The sequence below is a fragment of the Apis cerana genome, linkage group LG6 (genome assembly GCF_029169275.1).
Source record: "Apis cerana isolate GH-2021 linkage group LG6, AcerK_1.0, whole genome shotgun sequence".
NCBI classification, from domain to species: Eukaryota; Metazoa; Arthropoda; class Insecta; order Hymenoptera; family Apidae; genus Apis; species Apis cerana.
Window position 1 is genome coordinate 8,630,301 of NC_083857.1, and position 18,757 is coordinate 8,649,057.

Consider the following 18,757-nt stretch of genomic DNA (forward strand, 5'->3'; position numbering starts at 1 on the left):
AGTTGGAAAGAGTTTCGTGAGGAGGTGTGTTCGGATTTTATCGTGATTTCTTTAATCCAGTGATTGTACGAGGCCTTAAAATTTAGGGTGTTCCCTAGCATGCAGCTGTTTGATAACGCATTATTAATAGACACACATACACTCCGTATAAAGATAAGTGTTTGCATGCGAAAAGCAAGGGGAAAATAAGATGGAGATTTTTTTTTTCCTTCTTGAAACTTGAAATGCATAGAGTCTACGATGAAAGCAAGCTTTTCAAAGTTAAGAACTTTAACGTTACTTACACTTTGAATTATTTAAGAATAGAATTCCAACAACTGACAACTACTTCGAAAAACATTTTAATTCATATGTTATTACGCGATGAAATTTTTATTTCGTTGAGCTCAACATTTTCTACGACGAAAAGGAACAAATTATTACAAAGTTTCAAATATTTTCCATTATATATTACGACGATATTACACGGGCAAATAAAAATTTAAGCTTTATCTTAAAAATGTTCTTCTTTAATTTTTAAAAGATTCAATCGTTAATGTAATTAATTTCTTAAAAAAAATCAATCGATCGTCGGCAATAGATATCTTCCGTAATTTTTCGAAATTAATCGATTATCTGATAAATGGAAGGAGATACGGTGACTAGACTATTTATCTCACGCTTCCACACACAAATCTATTGATTAAGCTCTATCTTAGATATACTATCTTAATTGCTTACATGTCCAATTTTTAAAAAATTAATCGATAACGTTCGATAGTTAATTCCTTCGCTAATTTTAAAAAGATTAATCAATATCCGATATCTGGGAGGGGGGGCACGATAACCAGACCTTTTACCTCACACGAATTTCCAATACACGAATCTAATATCCAATTAAGAGTTTTATCTTAAATTTTGTTCTAAAAATATTCGACGAAATAAATTAAATTCTTCTTCTTTAAAAGATTAATCTTCCCTTCTAATTTTTAAAGAAATCAATCGACGATAAACGAGAAACGAACAAACCTAAAACGTATACAAATTTAATCACTTTGTTTCTTCTTTTTAAATTAATTCAAAAAACTCTTCCTTTAAAAAAAATTGAACCATAATAACCAATAATCGGATTATTTATCGCATTATTTTTATCTTAAAAACGTATAAATTTAATCCATCCGTTCTTCTTCTCTTTTCAAAAAAATTGATTCAAACTTTTCCTTTTAAAAAAAAGATCGATCGATCGTTGGAGGAAGATCTAACGGGAGGATTAACCCCTCCCCATCTATCCTACGCCCCCGCGCACAGATCAAGCAATTAAAGGTCTAATCAACGAATTCTATCAAGCCGCTCTCTCATAGGATGCTGTCCTATGCCGCTGGGAAAGTTGTACTTTCTCATCAGCCACCGAAAGAGACGAGGCCAGAACTCTCAGCCATGTCGTGTCCGTACTCGAATTGGCCTTTGCCCGCCAAGTTGCGAGCACCGATGTTAATGCTCAATACGAGCAACCGGCGCGTGTATCAGATCTCTACATAAACCGTCGACCGAACCTCTCCCCGCTTTCTAACCTCTGCCATTTCCCATAGATCCACAGGCCAGGCCACACCCACTGTATCCGAGCGACGCTTAACATTAAACGCGTTATGGTTATACGTCGGACGCTAGGGATCCCTGGAACAAAGAGAAGATCCGACCGACTTGAATGGAGGAACCTCCTCTTTCCTCGAGGAATCCAAGGTGGACAATTCGTCGGCGATCATGGCGATATTGCTCGAACGATATATAGCACTTGCCGTGATATTTGGAACGTTTGGTATTCTTTGAATTATATATATGCGAGGTATGCATATATCGATTGTGATAAAAAAGTAACGTAGATTTCGAAGGAAATTGAACGAAGAGAGATATAATTCTTTTCCAGTGAAATCTCGTTTTCGAGGAAACCGAATATTCTTGTTCAAGAATTGAATTCGATCAAATTCGATTTGAATTAATTCAAAATCAAAAGTGGATAATTGGAAAATTTGTGAAGTGTATAATTCAGAAATTTCCTTTAGAAATCCATTATGGAGCTTTTAACATTTGCCAGGAAGGAAGATTGAAATTAAGTTAACAGTGGAAAGGAAAGAAAATTTATAATTGGGGAAAATTCTATTGCACTCGAACAAAGGACGAGAAAGGAGATGAGGTCCTTCTACGAAGGAGGAATGGTAAAACGCGGTCCGAAATAACCGTCTAATAATGCAATGCGGAACAAGTTATTCTGGGTAGCCGAGGCCCCCTCACTGGGTTAAGCCGAGTGTTTGCCCGCGTTTTGCTTTGCTTCCTTTTGCCTTAGCAGCATAGATTGGGACAGGCCATGGATCACGGCGTAAGCTCGCAGACGACGCACAGAGACACTAATCACGCGCCACACTGCGCACGCGCGCACTCGTCGTCGGATTTACAGGGTGTAACAAAACGTACGTGTCATCCTGTTAAGAAGTTGTTCTATCTCCAGATTAAAAAAAAACTCACAGAAAAATCCTCCCATCTATATTTATCGATCGTATTTTTCACTCGTACTACTTGCTCAGTGATAATGCTACGTAATTAGCCGGCCTTCGAATATCTCGAAAAACGCAATTTATTTATTTCCCTTCGCGCAAATCGATTTACTATTTTCAAAAAAAAAAAAAAAAAGCATTTAATACAATACTTAAAAACTTACTTTTTAATGATAATAGTATATGCTATAATTCGAGAGTTTTATCTCTCTCAAAAAGATACGATCCCATCCACTAAAGATATAAAACTTTCCAATGATGGTGCGCGATACCCAACAGCTTTATACCTTCAATACCAAGATTATTCGTCCATGTAGATACATCTTACCACTAGAGAATGTAAGCCTGTCAAATCTCCAATCGTCATCAATGCGGAAATCGCAACGAGCTCTTATAGCGAGTCTTACGGCTCGTCCGCCATAAACGTAAAATCAACGAACAAACGAACGTGCAACAACGACCACCACGATAGCCCATCTAAGCTTTACGATAAACAATTCCCGCCGGTTCGACGCCACGGAACGGTGAAATATTAAACTCTTTCCGTGAAACTTAAATTGGTAAACAGGCGAGGAACGAAGATGGTATCTCGCGGGCGAACGCGAGGAGGATTAATTCCGCGTTTTCCTGGCCTGTTATCGAGAGAGATCGAGCCGCGGCTACGCTTCTCGTGGGCGAGCATCGCGTGCAATTCCGCGATGGCACACCGTGTATGAATCCGCGGCCCCGCGAGAGCGTGTGTGGACGCGCGGGCAAAGATAGAAAGCTTTGCACACCTGCACACACCCTTGCTACATACAGGGAGAAAAAAGGGGGGGAAGGAGAGAAAGGAGAAATAGAGAGACAAAGAAGAGCGAAGGAGGTGGATGGTCGAAGGGTTTAAATGGAAAAGGAAGACGAAGCAGAGAGAGAGAAAGAGAGAATGCGTTACGTGAGCTTCTCTCGAGGAGTAAAAGCGGCAAGTGGCTTCTGCATTAGTACAAGATGATACGCTACTGAAATGCACGTTCCTACGGCGTAGAACGAATGGCAGAAATGGGATACCAGGCGTTTCTTAGATGGATACCTTGATGGATTCGCGTTTCCACCGCCGCTAATGTCCGTGGATACCTTATACGTACGCGGGAATCCGTTGGTGGCGGGCTAGCTACCGGACACTTTAGGCGGAAATCAACGAATCGGTTTAAATCCTTCGCTAATGGCAGAATAAGAAGAGAAGGAGGAGGTTGCCACGAACGCGCTGACTAATCGGCCTTAGGCTACGGTTTGACAAGAAACGGGCTCCAATTACGTGAACCGGAAAGCCGTCTTGAAGAATCCCACGTTCCTGGACACCATATATCGGAGATATATCGTCTGGATCGATATCTATTCCAGATCGTTCGAATCTATTCCGAATTTTCGAAATGACAAACTTCTCTTTTTGCAAATCGTCATTGATGGATATCGCTTATTAATAAAGTTTAATCCGCTAATACTTCAAATACTTGAATGCACATATTTCTATCGAAGTGTTCGAGATGCTCGTAAAATCTGTTTCAAACCTAAGAATCATCGAGCTCTATACACTTATACGTGTGTAATCCACGTCTTCGTCAAAGCCATTCGGTATAACGTTGTTGAAATATTTAGATGGTTCGCGCAGGGCAAACTGGTTCGTTAATCGACTTCTCAACCTCGTGTATCTTGTAATATTATTTACGACATTTCTTCTGCGATTCATTCAGACGGTTGTAGCCGGCCCGTCCATCCGTTGGACGGACGTTTGGTTCCGTTTCCGCGTGTTATTTACGACGACGTGTCTCGAGGCGCCACGGGTCATGAAAAAACTCCGCCCCAGCACGAAGTTGGACTGCGCGGCTGGATTGATTTTCTGAATGTACCTTTTCCTGGATCCCTTTACCGGCCGTACGTTACGTATCGTTCGGATCGTTTGGTCGAGGAAATCGGCAGAGTCGTGCAGCCATGCCGGTAGAGAAACCGGCCGAGCAATAAGGAGGGATGATGGGACGAAGACGGATGAAGGAGGCAAGAAAGATACGACAGAAAGGGAGTAAAGGAGATGCAAGCTCTTCCGTGTTCGCGCAACCGCTTATGGCTTATACGAGGTGATCGTATATGCATGCCTCGCTGAAAGGCTGCCATGGTAACGCTGTCTCTTTTCTTACGTAACCATATTAAGGCACCTTGTGGCGACTAGGTTCGTTGAAACGTCACACACAACGACATCGACATCGTAGCGTTTGTCGTCTTGGCCGATCGAGTTCGCTTATGGACAATGGGAACTATACGATTTTCTTTTTTGATTCTCTTAATCATCCGCGAGGCGCCACGATCGCCTTGCTGAAAATGGCCGCGCGATGTCTGGTCGTGTCGTGAAAGTTGTGGATTCACTTATGTTAACAATTACGTAACAAATTGTCGCGTGCACATGCGTTAATCTGCGAGATCAGCTCCTTGGTTGTAATAGTCCCGTTGAAGAGATTCGATTAAATAAACGTGGATTAGACTTGCTTTCACGTTAACCTCTTGACACTTTCACTGCACGTGTATTATGCATGGCATGTTTTAAAAGTTGAGTTTCTAAATGGATATATCGTAATATAACATCGAAAAAATTATGATGTGTTGTTTTTCAATATATAAGGAAAACGAATTTCATTTAATTATTTCTCGCAGAAGATACAATAATAAAATTATAACATGAATAGGAAGCTTTAATTATTTTTTCTCTATTCGACGTTTATATTACTCGGCGTTTATTTTTGCAGTATTTTGAATGAATTATCGCAAAGGTGAATTAAAGTTGTTAATATCATAGATTAAACTTCAAAGTTATGTATGCAGGTATGTGTTACGTTTAGATGTTATACCCATTTTGTTTAAAGCTGCTATATGCGTTAAACTTGCTGACGCATCGTAACCACCTAACTAGTTGAACAAACTTTGAATAATTAATCTAGTTTTGAATGTGTTAGTCTTAATGTCAAGCAAGTGAAGTTCTTAACACCTTAGAATTCTATGTTTCAATACCAATTTTCATCCAATATAACATCGTAACAAGTATTTTTTATTCAATTAATTTTATTAATCAAAATTTTTCATTAACTAATTTCTTTAAATCTTTTGCTATTATAATTTTTGTATTTTTGTGTTTAAGATTGATTATTTTTAATAATTGATTAATTCTAGTAATAATAGAATAATGAGATATACATCTTTAATTATCAAATTGGATCTGTCAAAAATAACTAATTAAATTTCTTTCAGAGTTGGAACAACAATCTTCTTCAACAAACAATAAACTGTTCTTCGTAACAATTAATTCTCTCCACAAGGAATCGAAAAAGGAAAGAAAAGAATCGAACAAATAAGGTAAGATTCATTCGGTTCGATAATAATGTAACGAGTGCATTGGCCAATGACCACGTCACGACAGGTGCATGATTGACCGTTTTGTACCTCTTCTCGACGCAAGCATACCGCGTATCCCAACATTTATCGTTTTCTGCATACGACGCGTTCGATCGTTACGCGAGCAGTTGCCGGCGTATTTAAGCGTTTGTCACGGAAAATGATTAATGGCTGGGGGAATGAGTCATGTGTTTCGGGGGATGTGTCGAAAGTTGTGTTGCATAATGCATGCGCTTCCATCGGTCTTATTGATTGTGATGGAATTTTCATCAACATCATTGGGAAAATTACGCTTCATAATATTGTTGTATAGAAATAAAATGATCAACAATGTGACGACTAAGCAAACGATCATTAACCAAATTTTATAGCTGTATTTTTCAAAATTAGATAAATACGAAATATTTATATTACAGTTATGAAGAAATATTTTCTCACGTATTCTATCAATATATTAAATATAGTTTTATATCTTCATTTTTTTTTTTAGTAAAGTAAAAAGATTCATAATACAAACCAGCACATTTAAATTAGTCACAAATTGGACTACTATTAAATTCTCGCGAACACTAGTACACGAAATTAACAGTAGATCCCTGCAGTCAAGCGTGGCGTATCAAGAATACCTGATTCGAGAACTACGTGATTCGCTTCTTTCGTCTTTCGGCCATTGTGTATAGCAATTTGAACAAGCGCGTCTTCTCTTTTGTATTCCAAACGGTCCATAAAGCCAGCATCGATAACGCCACGCACTGAAACGCTTCTATTTATCCCAACTAAGATCGAGCTATAATCGAATTATGATCGCCGTTTGAGTTTCTTCTTTCTTCTTTCAATTTCTCCCGATATACCAGATAACGAAGAGAAAAATTATATTCACGAACATCTCTATTTGATAGCTCTTCAAGTTACAAGAACAATCGTGGCGCCTGTTCGTGTACGAATCTATCGAAACCGGAAACAGACCAATCACAATGCCGAAAAACGATGTTCCAGGGACGAGGAATGAGGATCTCGTGTTCAAACCCTTTTAATACATCAACGTCCGTCAAACGTGAAAAGGCGGAAGAGTTTGGCCGCCTTGGCATCCTGCGAAACCGGAGGTCCTCGACCGTCAAAGTAGACAAAGTGAACACGCGCGAAAACCGGTGATTCGCACGTCCCTCGAATGAACGAATCGCTCGAGTCCCCGTGGCTTCTTATTCCACGGTGGTCCTCGCACGGAATCCTGAGTTCAATGCCTCTTTGATGAGCGTTCCCTTCTCCTTCGGCTCCGCGGCCATCGTCGCGAACAGTCCACCTTTTCTCCCTACCCATCCGTTCCCATACGATCCATCTATCGACCGATCGATTCGGATCGAATTCGTGATCCGGTCGATGATCGAACACGAATTCTTATTTGCATTTTTTTTTTTTCGTTTTCGTCTTTGATCCGAATAGGAATTTGAATGTGCATTCGGTTTACTCTGTTCGCCTTCTTCGTTTTTATGGTATTTTCTTTTTTCGTTAATTTTTCTTCCTGTTGATAGAGAATCACGCGTGCTCGTAGGTGAAACTGCGTCGAATAACTTCCCGTTGATAATCATCGTGAGAGAAGGTGGGGCAAATTTATGTGCGTTGGCTCGAACTGGCTGCGTGCAGGTGGAAAATCAGCGAGCCTCGACGATAGCGTGCATTATATAACACTAAGGCTATTTTCAAGTGTCGAAGAAATTTATACGGGAACTATTTTTGTCATCGGATGGGAATTGGCGATCGTTGACGGCTGAATTCTGTTCCTTTTCTCCTATTTAAATATTTATTTGAATAATTATCAGGAAGATGAAGTAAAATTTGATGAGATTCAGGGAAGAAATTGTGCAATCGATATATTATATTTATGATTTATGGAAAATTTTCTAAATATTTATAATTTTTCAATTTTTCTACTTTATCCGATTTTATTGTAATAGCGTGAAATATTTGTGAAACGAATTCATGAGATATTTGAGGAGAGAAATGATCAGTTTAACGAGAATTTATTTGACGAATTTATTTATTCTGAACTTGTCAGAACGTTAATTGATCAGAAAACTCATCCACTGTAACCAAAGTTTTAATCACAGCTACGTATAACATCTATATTTTAATTGCTTCTTTTACATTACAAATAATATTAAAGATACATAAGCAGCTCATAAAACTGCAATCTACATATAACATTGAAAGCTACCAACCGAATCTTATTTAACAATACCATGTTAAAGAATCATGAAATTATAAAATACATAAATTATATTTCCATAATGTAATTAATCTCAGTTCACAGATGTTACAATAAATTTACAAATATATTTTCTGTTGAAAAGTTATTCGTTATAAAACACGATGAAAAACATCAAAAGCGTTTAATTGTGACGAAAGAAATAAGAGGTTGATATTAATCGAGCATCGAACGTTAAGCGGAAAATAATTGCCAGTAAATCTTCCTCAATGACGACTTAATTCAAACGGACTTTCTCTTTCGCTTGTGATCTTCGACGTGTACAATTTTAGCCCGTAACATCCTGCAGATAACAATCAAGATAGAAAGAGAGGGAGAGAATGAATTTATGCAAAGATGTGTTCAAGTGGGTGGAAAATCAGAGCTGGTAGGTGGTACAGATAATTCATGTTTGTTGAGAACAACAGGAACCTTTAATTTTTTCAAAGAATCAAATGTGAGAATTAGCTGATAAAAACGCGATTTATATGTACGAATAAAAGTTTTTAATTTTCTATATACAATCTAGAAATTTGATATTTGTTATAATTTTCAAATTAAAAACTGCGTATTATATAATTAAAGTTTTTATCTTTCACGATATGAATTAAATAAATCTAACATTAATTTAAATTTATTTTAGATATAAAGATATAAAATTTTAAATATTGTTTGAAAATTACATATTACAATTCATAATGTTTTTTATTAATAAAAATGCTAATTATTGTTAATTATAACTTATATAGAATAAAAAAAACAGAATTGAAGATGTTGCAGTAAGATTCATTCTAAATATATTAATATCTGTAATGTCGACTTTCATCTTTTTGTTATTTTAAGCACTTGGATGCTTCGGTTAATTTACCTTGTTTTTTTTTTTTTCACGAATATGTGCTTTCCTGCGAATTGCTGCAATTGTATATTGTATTGTATGCATTTCAGTGTGATTCATCATTCATCATCAGTGACGGGAGATTTTCAGAGATTAAAGAAACGCAATTATTACCGTATTACTTTATCATTGAGTAAATCATGTGAAAAAATTCTTATTAATTTCCCATCTAGAATTCTATCATAATCCAAGATTTCTTTAGTCTCTTAATATAGTAATTTACTCATCATCAAGTCTATATTTTGAAACATCAACTGAATTATTATTTCTTCAATAATATCTTTGTTAACTTCTTTCAATTGTAAATCGTAATAATCAATGGTAAGAATATTATGTTAATCTAAATAAATATAATTAATCTAAAGCTACATAATTAATTCATATAGATCTAAAATAATATATGTCTATATATATCATAAATATACAATTGTATAAATCAATGAATTTTGAAAATACCATAGACTAAGATAATTTTCATTAATAAGTACAGAAATAAAATACGAATTAAATTCTTTTGTGTAAAATTTTAATTGAATTGGCAAAAATAATGATCCGAATATTATATCCCAGAATTCTGGTTGAAAAAAATCGATGCGTCCAAGATCGTATCAAACATGAAAACGCCCGTAAATTTAGTGACAAAATACATCGATCCAACGATTTACCATTATCGTTGGATCTCGCCATGGATTACGACGTCCTTACCGCCGATGTCTCGCAACCCTCGTTTACTCGCGTTCCATTTCACGAAGGCTCAAAACACCGCCACGAACAGCTGTTTGAAGCTTAAAGGCAAGGTCGCAGCCTTACGTCTGCGTACGCAATGCCGCTCGTTTCAACACGTCGCTGAATGCGTGGTTGTGTGAGCAAGTGCGCGTGCGTGCGTGCGTGTGCCCGCGCATTCAAGTACACTCACGTGCAAACATGAGTACGTGACACGTCACGAGTGCAGTGTACTCTACGATGGTATACATACACAGTTCTTGTCATATATATGAAGAATGTTACATTAAAAAACTAAGAAGAGGTATACAATATATAGTTTGATTCACAATAAGTTCTCCAAGAGTAATAATATGGTATTTCTAATTCATGATCATGTATAAATGTGTTAATTTGTACGAGAAGAATTTTTAATATTTTTAATTAAATAAAAAACGTTTACATTTTTTTCCTTCTCCGAAAAGAAAATACAAATTGTTTCGTGTGTATATATAACACGTTTGTACTGTTCGACCCACGTGTGCGCGCGCACATACGCGCCACGTACATACGCTCATGCGCTGTGGAGCTGGATTGTGCGTGCATGGACGCGTTTTACAGTCGCAGGGAGAGCCACTGTCGTTCCACCGCACATAACTATAGTTATGCAATCCACCAACTTGTATTCATGGTCAAGGCCTGCGTCCTTACCGCTAGATACGTATACTTACATGCACACACCTACAAACGACGGCCGTGCAAGGAGTTTACGTATGTAGAAAAGAGGGGCGAGGTTGCCAGCGAAAAAATAAGGATCGAACATTATCGAATTCATACGAGAACGACGAATAAAATTGAACGAAGCCAATAGGTCGGTATACGAAACCGGATTGTCCAGAAACATTAATGGAATGAGCGTCCAGATTTAAAAATGTGATTCCGTTTGCTCGTTTCAGAAAAAAAAATATGAGTTTCGATCATTTACTTTAGTTTCTTTTGCTTAATCTTTCGTTCCTACTGATAAACAAATATATAATTTTGCCGATGTCAGGAATGAAATTTGCATAAATGCGAAAATTACACGAAGTAGAACGAGTTCCTTTCCTCTAAATGAAAAAATAAAGATTACTTGCTTGATGTAGTTATATCATCTTTTTCCTCCATACATAAAAACAACAAGCATCATTTTAATAAGTTGTTTGTTTCCATGTTTCGAATAGAAAATATGTAGAGCGAAACGCAATGATGAAGTTTGCTAACAAAACATTCACTGATGAACGATATATCGAATAACTAAAAGCATAGTCGATGGAAACGTACAATTGCCAAGAAAAGGATATGTAGAGGAAACATTCTTTTATCTTTTCACTCGATAGTCGGCGAATGAGCGTACGTGATTGTGTTAGTGTGCACAGCAAACGCGCTGCTAGTAAAAGGTAATAGTAATGTATAAAGAAAATGGTAATAATACAGAAATACAGCAATGATTTAATATAACTGAGTTACAGGAAGTGAATATTATTAGCATTTGCTTATAGTGGATCTATGCGCGAACATTTATCTTTCTCGTTTCTCATATATTCGTTGAATGTATGTTCACTTCGTGTACTTCGATATTTGTAGAGGGAAGTATGTACTTCAAGTCGAATATGTACGTACTTATCTACGCACCTGTATATACATGCTGCACGCGACAATGTGCGTAAGTACGTGCAAAAAACAAGTGTACAACAGGCAGAATTACAGCAGGTCAGCAAGAAAGGAAATAATCACTCTTCACGTGTGTTTAACGCGTTGACGGACGCGTACGCATATGTGTGATGGATACGTAATATATGTGATGTAACTTACACAGTGCCTGAAATGCGTGTGCGATTAAGGCGCGCTTATTTGTGCCCTGAACGAGTTTTGATGCAACGAAATCACTTCGCGGTAACCACGGTCGCGCCTTTTATCTCATGAATAATGATCCCATTGGAGGAAGAATCGCTATGCTCATGAAAATTCTACACAAATAGATAGTTCTATCGCGTTTAAATATTATTATTTTGATGTTGTAAAATATAATAGAAAAACAATTTAATGAAAAAATAAAATACAATTTAGCTTGTTAAAAGTCGAATTATAATATAATGGATATTTCTTGAAATTTCAAAGTATTTTTATTATGATTTTTTAATTTATTTTTTAAATACAACAAAATTTATAAATTTTTGTATTATATTTATATAATTCTTTGGATAATATAAATTTTGAGTATCAAAAAATTCGCATTAATCAAGAGTGCGACTCTTGCACCAGGAAGTCAGAATGTACAAGTTCGATCAGATACATTTAAAATGACCAATCTTAATCAATTTTCCTTAATTTTACCGTTGCATGACCACTCGTACTATACATATAGTGGACAGTTCAATGGCGTTGCACTTACCAACGCCAACTCGAATCTCTCTCTCTCCTCTTAAAGGAATCTCTCCTATTTATACCGTCGTGTTATTAGCATTGCCATTAGCCAAGTCTCCCTTTCTTGTAACAAAACCTATCTATAAATAAGTATCTTTTTATAAATTACCGATTAACATGTTATTTAATTATTGATCAGGTTATGAAAATTTATTGAAAATTAATTTTATATAAATCTTTATAATCAATTTACCCTTGAAATTATACAACTTTTTTTCCCGTTGAAGTGAAATAGCAATTACTCTAAACTTTAACTCTACGTAATATAATTTCCTTTCTGAAATATCAGTGATATACTGAATCTAATCTTCAAAGTATATACTATTTTTGCAAGAATATTTTGCAAGATATACTAATTGACAATCTCAAGAACGAATCCTCCAAGTTAATTTACTCGAAAAATAATATTCCAGAATTCACTTTGTATTGTCAAGAAGATTGCGCGCAACGGCAATACTAAACAAAGCAACGAATAGCAAATGGATTGCCGGTTTCCGGGCTGACGACTTGCAAGCGAGTCGAGTCGGTTGCAATGAGATTGCTGCATAACGTAATATCGAAAGAACGAATAAAATTTTCTTTTCAATTTTAAATCGTGAATCTGTCTATTCAACTATTATCACCGCACGTGTTATCTTGTTAAAAATGTATTAAAAATGTTACATACCTAAAATATTCAATCGATTTACGTCAGGAGGGAAAAATTGCAAAGAAAAAGAAAAAAAAAAAGAAATGGGAAAAGAAACGAGCGATTCAAGACATATCGCGGTTACAGTTGATGCATGCACTCTACACGTAGCTGTTTCTGACCATTGCTGCACGTGTACCAATCTTGGGTTCACCGCGTATTCTATATGCCATGATTTCATTTTATTCGACGCATATATACAATGAAAAAAAAAGGAAGAGAAAAGGTGCGATGGAAACGCGACTCGATCGCGTTGTGCATTGCACACCCGTGCTACACACGCGCGGCTCGCATGCGCGCGCACGTACACATTGACGCACGCGCACACTGGTAGTATCACTTCACTGATGATATACCCTACCGAGAGTTCATTGCTCTTGAGGTGCAACGGAGAACGACGAAGATTCGCTCGAGAATGTTGAAGAGAGAAAAAGCAACACAGAGGGAGACACAAACTAGCATTGGCGCAATGGAGAGAGAGACAAAAACGAAGACGCACGGAAGACGAAAAGGAATGAGCGAGAGACCGAAGAAAACACTGTCAAGGAGCTCTGAAAAGTCAAAAGAAGAAAACGAGAAAGAGAGAGAGAGAGAGAGAGAGAGAGAGAGAGAGACAGATCGAGGAGTATTTACCACACGCTTCGATGACTTTTAATAATCCACACGCGATTTCCAGCGCGCCACTCCGAGTCAAGACAACCACTCTCGATGCCTTCGTTTTCTCTGGTTGCACGCACATGTTCTTCGGGAGAAATGGCAAGGCCGGTAGGAAGCGATTGGGTTAAATGTTCGTTCAATGAATATCCGACGGGGAGTATCGCTTCGCGTATTTAACCTAACAACATGTTACGCCTTATATCTGTAGCCGATCAACTGCATGTGCTCGCGAGACATCTACAGAAATCGTGACTGCATACGAACTGCCTCAAGAACATTTCCCTTGCCTGACCGATGATAGTAATCATCGCTAATCAGGAGCCAACTCTTGGACCTTAGGGAGCCAAGTGCTCAGTATGAAACAATTAAGATCGTGTGTCGGATGATCGCATATAATTTCAGCAAATTGTTTCTCAAGTTTCGTCGACGACAGTACCGCCTGCAATCAATTCATTTCTAAGGCACGATTCACTTTGAAAGTAACGAATTATCATAAGAATTGATAAATCAAGATCACATTGTCTCGATTAAAAAATTGGAAAATATTGGACATGATCGTTCGTCGAACGTACCAACTCGAGCTTGTACCGGACACGTACCGGGTGCAATGTACCTGGATGAGTCACACGGTAACAGCGCACACATTCGCGTACGCACATGCGTCTCCATGCGCGATTCGCGCTCGTGTGCGCGCGCATCTTTTGTCCTTCTCTCTCGCTTTAGGTCGCGGTCGGTGATACTCGTTACTTGCCGCGCGCCAGAAAGAAACGAAGAAACGCTGTAACTCGCGCGCGATACGCGCCACGCAACGAAGACAGAGAACAGAGCAACGAGCAAGATGGAAAATAAAAATCCAATCATTTCGACCGGTTTTGCATCGTGCCGACGAGGATAATGGAATACCGCGTCACTTTTTGCCGGTGCACAGAATATTTTCTCGCGTTAATATCCGCGCATTCTACCCCCTACTCCTTACTTCGTATATGCGCCAGGTACGTATCTAACCATAGTATTACATGCTGTACGCCAAACGTGACTGGCGCCAATGAGGTTAAACGATTTTCAAGTTTTGCGGAAGCGTTAATTTCTATCTATTTCTTTTTTTGTTTCTTCTTCGTATAATTGTCAATTTATTATAAATTAATCTTTTTTATATACATATGATTGCGAAGTTTAAATGTAAATTAATTATAATTAAAATTCATAGTAGAAATATGATTAAGTATATATTTTTTTTCGAGAAAGATTATGTTATTAATTTTTTTTTAAAAAATAAAACTTCATTAGATTCATAAAATTCATCAACCATTTTTAACTCTAAAAAGTTACTACCTGTTTAACAGGTTCTTTTTCTTTCTATATCGCATTAAAATATTTCTTCTTAACTCGAATGAAAATTAAAAGTTTCAACGTTAAAATTTATTCTTTTACTTTCCGATCGAATATAATTATAAATAATTAATATCGCACTGTAACAATCATAATCATGGATTTTAATGCAATTAACCGGTAGTTGTGAATAGAAATTTTAAAGACACGCGTTATATAAACGTGTGAAACTGCACAAGTGTCAAAAGTATCTGGTAGCCATGAGGCTTCGGGGCAAGGAAATGATGCTATAAATCCCTCGAATGCGGATAGAAAGTTAAATTTATCCAAGGAGGATCGAATTGATCTTGCGGGAATTATTTTTAAGCGTATTATAGATTAATTGCAAATAATTTCAGGATTGTTGATCTGATTTTTTACCGTTATTTTCATGTGCGATCATAAAAATGCAACGTCACGATAATATAATCCACCATGAAACGATATACGTCACGGATTCTTTAATGATAATTTTAGCACGATTCTATCTCTTTTCTCACAAAAGAACTGGATTATCACAGGGGACGATTACACACACGCGTGCAAAAAATCCGGAAACGTATCGAAAAGGTGAACGCCATACGAAGACAAGAAACGAGTATCTGGTGAATATAATACATGAATATTAATAAAGCACGTTGACTCGACACACGATTCTGACTTGCTTATATTACACTCGGAAGTAACCGGCAATTATTCAAAACCAATGACCACGTTGGAAGAATCTTTTGAACGACCAACCATTTATACGAAAGAATTCAAATGTTTTGTACAATCGATAATGAGAATTGTAAATTTTTCTTTTCTAGTCAAACAGTTTTCTTATGAAAATTTTGCCTTCTCTTTAACAATTTTTATCAAACGGGATATTCCCCTCTCATATACTTTATTTAAAAAAAAAAAACATTTTAAAATTGGATTTTATTACGTATTTTAGAGATTTAAAGATTTTACTTTAAAAATTATTAAATCAAATTTTAAATAGATATAAGAATATTTAATACTTGTATATTCTGTTATACACATATATATATATATATATACATTTTTTTCAGAGAATATCAAAATTTAAGATCGATCTCCAACAAAATTCATCCATCACGTCTCAATTTAAGGTTTTCATCTACGATAACGGTTAATCAGCACGAGCTGGATCTATTCAAATTTCGCCATATACGAGGAGAAAATAGTTGAAAGTTTCGAGTGGCACGATCAATCATTCTCAAATGCAAAATTACTGACAAAGGGGCGCTATCGATTTACCTTGCCACGGCACGAATTAATCAAATAATTCGAGGCGAGCGACGAAGCGGCGAGGAGAAAGGGGAAGGAACGAGAAGGAAGGCGGTCAGAGAAGAACATCGAGAGACTTTTAAAACGGGGTTGCGTAATCCTTTGGATTTAGTTTACTTTCGTCGGTGTCGATGCCACGCACGTAGCGTGACCGTGGCACTGAACCAGCGGCACGAACTTTCTCGTGGCCTTCGTTCCAGGAAGACGATTTACGTGACATGAGCAGGACGCCAATGACTGCGAACGGTCATCGACGGGGGCCGAGCAACGCCTCTCCATCAGAGATAGCCGTGAATACAACTCCTCGATTTCGAATTGATTATCGCCGTGTAGCCCAAGGGAATCGAGTCCTAGTGAAATGAATTTTTTAAAAACACGGTGACGCAATCTTACGTAATGGTACAAGAATAGAAAAGCTAATATCGAAGCTAAGAACAAACTATTATATATTTCCCCTCAAAATATACCAATAGATTGCCTTTTTTTTTTTAATCTTATTTTTCCTCACCGTTTGTTTTTCATTTTGGAACAAATAGACGATTACAGTGGCGCTATTAATTCTCACTAAGAAATTGATAAGTGATATTTTCCAATTTTTACAACGGAATAGTTTTGAATTTGTACTAAATTCTTTTAAAAAAGTTCCACTAAACGATTTGAAAAAAGTATTAAGTTAAATTACTAAAAATGGAGTCATCAATTTTTCCCTCTTCTATGCTCAATAATGTTTTTTTCCCTCACGAATATTTACATTTCACGAATAACGTTAAAAATTACTCCACATTGTATACAAGTTCTATCAAAGTGGCAGATAATAGATTCAGTTTATGAATCGATAAGCAAGTCGTATATATGTATTTTACATCCTTATTCTCTCAACCCTTTCATTTCTCTTAAGTCAATTTCACAATTACATCGCATCGCCATGATGGATAGGCACCCACATATAAAATAACATACACCGAAGCGAAGAAAACTTTCCTGCCTCATAATTCACCATCGATCAATAAAACTCAATCATTCGACCGACAAATAAACAAGCGGAAAAATAGATCTATCAAAACGAGCAAACATTTAATATCGCCCATCCCATCCATTCCATCTCGCCAAACCTCTCTCTCTCTCTCTCTCTCTCTCTCTCTCAATTCCTCGTTTTTTAACTTCCACTAAAACTCGAAACTTCTCTGCTCTCTTCGCCTCCATCTAGAAGATAAAGACGATTTAAAAAGAGGAGGATCGCGGGATGATTAATTCTCGAGAGAAGTTGGTTTTGTTGGAAAGAGCGTGGCCAACTTTCTTGCAAAGTTTCGAAAGAAGGGGAGGAGGAAAGGGGAGAAAAGAAGGAGCAACCGTCGATGCGCTAAAGGTAAACCGTGCTTTTACGGGAGGATTCCCTTGGAACCACGGATGACAGGTCGAGAAATATTCCGTTCTCAGGGGTGAGAACGCGTTATCGACACGGGACGTGACACGAGAAACTTGAGGAGGAAAAGGAAATTTTTCGCGTCGCGAGTGTTAACGCGAGCCTCCATCTCAGGGGATAGTCCCGAATAGAATCAGACAAGGCAGGCCTTGACCGTTCCCGAGTTTGAAATTCAAAGTTGGATTTTCGGGAATCGTCGAATCTCTCTCTGATCGGCGGACCTTTTAGACGAATGTATAATTTAAACGGGCGGCCTCCACGTTTTCGACGCTTCTCATGGTCAATGGAAAAGTGGTTGCCTGGCCTATCAAGTATACGATGGTTCTAGAAAATTTGCTACCTCGACAGTTTTTAGTCGTGTTAAATCGATCAAGTGATTTTTAGATGTAAAAATACGTAATTGTGTGGTAGATAATACGCTAAAAATTGCGATGAAAATTTTAGAAAATTTGGAAAACATTTGCAGAGAATTAATTAATTAGGCCAATGATGTTTAATCAAAATCGTAACGTTACGTGGATTCTAGAAAAACTTGTGAAAATATTGAAGAATTTTACGATTAGATCAATGACTTTATGCGTTAGGAAAAAGGTTTATTGATTATTAGCAGCGATGAAAACGATACGTTCTTTAAATTTAAACTTTTGTAACGTTGATTTTTATTCCAACAAGGAAGACATCTCGACTTTTGACGAGAATAGAAACTCGTATTGTCCTTTCGAAATGCCATGTCACAAACGTGAAATTTCGCCAAGTCTGTCTTCGATACGGCTGTATCTCGGATGACGCGCAAGAAATTTGAATCGAAGATCCAGAGAAACGTATTGTCCCCTGCAAATGTTTTATATACCCTCCGCAACCAGTTCTTTCGATTTAACCATCTTCCTTTCTAACCTGCATCATCACAACTTATCTCTACGACCTCTAAAGCAATTTTCATTATCCTTTTAATCCTATAAATAATTCCCTCGATTACACCGCGAATCGACGTCAAAAATATCGAAACAATTTTCACCTACCCTACAATTTAACTTAAACCAGTTAAGATTCAAATAACAACCAGTCGATTAAATTTTATCGAATC

At 37.1% G+C, this 18,757-nt stretch overlaps 1 protein-coding gene and 2 long non-coding RNA genes across 13 annotated transcripts in view; 2 read left to right on the forward strand and 1 right to left on the reverse strand.

Annotated features, from left to right (window-relative positions):
• The window catches only part of LOC107993776 (ecdysone-induced protein 78C), a 137,123-nt gene that overhangs the window by 99,450 nt on the left and 18,916 nt on the right, over positions 1–18,757 (reverse strand). The window lies entirely within an intron of this gene.
• Positions 4,669–8,275, forward strand: LOC107993781 (uncharacterized). 4 transcript variants are annotated; one of them, XR_009830130.1, is made up of 3 exons: positions 4,669–5,379; positions 5,721–5,903; positions 6,842–8,275. It is a non-coding gene; the product is annotated as an uncharacterized LOC107993781 (long non-coding RNA). The 4 variants fall into 4 exon arrangements; XR_009830129.1 differs by having other exon boundaries at positions 5,730–5,903; XR_001765184.3 differs by having other exon boundaries at positions 4,670–5,375; positions 5,799–5,903.
• On the forward strand, positions 14,448–17,269 carry LOC114576975 (uncharacterized). Its single transcript, XR_003696594.2, has 3 exons — positions 14,448–14,581; positions 15,435–15,562; positions 16,013–17,269. It is a non-coding gene; the product is annotated as an uncharacterized LOC114576975 (long non-coding RNA).